The sequence below is a fragment of the Chrysochloris asiatica genome, unplaced genomic scaffold, assembly GCF_000296735.1.
Source record: "Chrysochloris asiatica unplaced genomic scaffold, ChrAsi1.0 scaffold00218, whole genome shotgun sequence".
Lineage (NCBI taxonomy): Eukaryota > Metazoa > Chordata > Mammalia > Afrosoricida > Chrysochloridae > Chrysochloris > Chrysochloris asiatica.
The window spans coordinates 5431850-5434815 of NW_006408736.1; positions in this window are offsets into that span (position 1 = coordinate 5431850).

Genomic DNA, 2966 nt, shown 5'->3' on the forward strand with positions numbered 1-2966 from the left:
AAACTATCACTCAATTCACAATAAAAACTTTAAAAAGAAAAAGAAAGCTGATGAGACACCCAGAAAACAACAAGGGGTGTGGGGGGGGGGAAGCGCTGAAGTCAGTATTGAATGCTGCGTAAAGATTAAAAGGAAGAGAAAGAGAAATACTAGAATTCATTTACTCTAGCCCACTCAGAGATAAAACCAAGTATTGCATTCTTCAGAAGATAAGAGTTTTATCGACCTTTTTGAAACTCATATGCTTTGTTGTATAAATTTATTTTAAAATATAGCTGGAAATGATCCCTATTTTATTTATTAATCAAAAACATTCTGTGGCTGAAAGTATATACTCTTTTGACTTCCATGTTGTAAGCAATTATGTAAGAATTAACATAAACATTCTAATTCAGATGTATTCTCTGCATGCATACCCAGCCAGCATATATGTTAGCTTAGAGGTCTTACAATGTGATTCCATTTTTTTTTTTATATTAAATGATATTTTTCTGTATGCATCTAAGAATACACTAGAAGCATACAGAACAAATTATCAAGAATGATTATTTCAAGGTGATAAAATTATGAATGACTTTATTTACCACTTTGCTTTTCTTATCAAAAAAAGCATACATCTGTAAGGAAAAAAAATCCAATGAGGGATTTTTTTTAAAGAAATGAAAGTAACTCCAAAAAATATTACTTGTGGGTTTATCTTTTTAATGATGTATTAACCGTTGAAGTTTTAGTAAAAAAAAAAAAAATTGTAAAACCAGATGAACATTTTAAAAAAACAAAAACAAAATGTATGACCTTTTAATTGCTTTTAAGGAAGGATATTGTGTTTAGGATTAGCTGCTAGCTGAGGGAAATAAACTTGGGAAGAAAGAATAGAGTTTGACTATATATTTTAAATATTTTTGAATGCCCCTATAATAAGTTACGAATCAGGCTACAAACCGCAAGGTCAGCAGTTCGAAACTACCAGCTGTTCTGCAGGAGAAAGATGAGGCTTTCTGCTCCTGTAAAGATTTAAAGCATCAGAAACCCTGTACAGGGTCGTTAGGAGTCGGCACGGACTCCACGGCACATAACAACAACAACAACAACAATAATAAGTCTAAAATTGGGGCATAATTATCATTTGGGGTTGATATCATGGAGATGCAGAAAACTTGATATAATTGCATAAGAAAGAATCATGATTCCATCGGACATTAAGATAAATGGTGTCCTTTGGAATCTTGATCCCTTCTTATGCAATTAACTCTCTGGATTAAATCATTGAGCTGCTAATCACAAGGTTGGTGGTTCAAATCCACAAGTTGCTCTGTTGAGAAAGATGAAACTGACTGCTCTGCAGAAATTTTCAGTCTCAGAAACATAAAGTTCTACCTGTCCTATAGTGTCACTATATTAAGTCGACTTAATGGTACTGGGTTTGGTTTTTGAGTTCTACCCCTCATCAATCTGTCTCATAATTGCCTACTTCACTTACTCCTTCCTATTACACTATAAGGTTGTCACCAAAAACTTTGACTTGTTTAATTAATGTGCTTGGCAAAAACTGTAGGGCCTCAGTGTATTGGGGCTGAATAAGATAAAAAGGCAGGAGCAAGAGGCTAATTTAGAAAATATATTGAAAAATTTAAAAAGTAAGTAAATGGAATGGTCCAACAGAAATTATAATGAAACAACATAAATTGTTTTAAAGGGCATGTTTTTTTGGATTATGATAACCTTGGTCTAATTCTAAGGAGCTCTAGTGGTGCAATGATTGAGCAATACACTGCTGAAAGGTCAATTCTTTGAACCTACCAGCCTCTCTGTGGGAGAAAGATGTGGCAATATGCTTTATCCTTCAAGATTGTAGCCTTGGAAACCCTATGGGGCCATTCTGATCTCTTTGACAAGGTCACTCTGAGTCAAATAAACTTGAGAACAATTTTGGGGGTAGAAGAAGATCTAACTCTTCCCCCATGACAGTAAAGAACAAATGTAATCGTTAAAATGACTAGGGATTGCAGCACTGGAGTGGCAGCAGGAGAAAAGGCTCTAAGACAAATTAAACTTTAAATATGTAATGCTTTAGTCCTTGGAATAATTAAAGAAAAATCCAAGATATTCATAAAATATGCAGTTTCTAAAAGTTAGGAACAAAACAGGAAGGTTTAAACATTAATGCTTTTCTGATTTTGCCTTTCCCAAATTAGTCTAGAAACAATGTTAAAAGAAGCACACATTTTATTATATTATTTGTTGACCTTCAGTAATGCCAAAAGGATTAGAGAGGATAAAAAAAAAATATATATATATATATATATTGTTTATCTCTGATCAGAGAATCTAGCTTTAGGGAAAAAAATGATGAAAAGCTGCTTTATGTTTGGATGTTGTGTTACTCTGAATTTCTTTGATATGGGTTTTTTATCCAAAGTTTTCTTAACTCCCACAAAATGATTGGATGGGACAGTGCAAATGTGTTGTTGTTGTTAAGTTTATTGTTGTGAAGGTTCCAACTCATAGTGACCCTGTATAGAGTTTCTGAGGAGCAGCTGATGGGTTTGAACTGCTGATCTTGCAGTTCACACCAACCATGCAATCAGTGCATTATCCTGCAGCACCACACCAGAACTACTGATGTACAGATGGCTTAGTTTTGCCATCCCACTAGGTTTAAAAAGAGCCATCTCAGTAATAGGAACAGGTGATCCTAGGACCATGAGCAGACATTGATTTCTCTACCTAGAAAAGTGTTGCCAGCTGGCAGAAGCATGGAGAGACAGAACAGCTGACCCATGGGCATATAAACCTGAGTGCCTAAGGACAAGAGGCCTGACTTGCAGAATGTGGTCTTTGGGCTTTTATAGACTGTCTAAAGTAGCTTTGTAACACTTGCCTGAGGAAGGAAGTTGCCCAGGGGCCATAAGATTTAGAGACTTAAGACAAATTATGTATCTACAGTAGCGTAGTGGTTACAAATC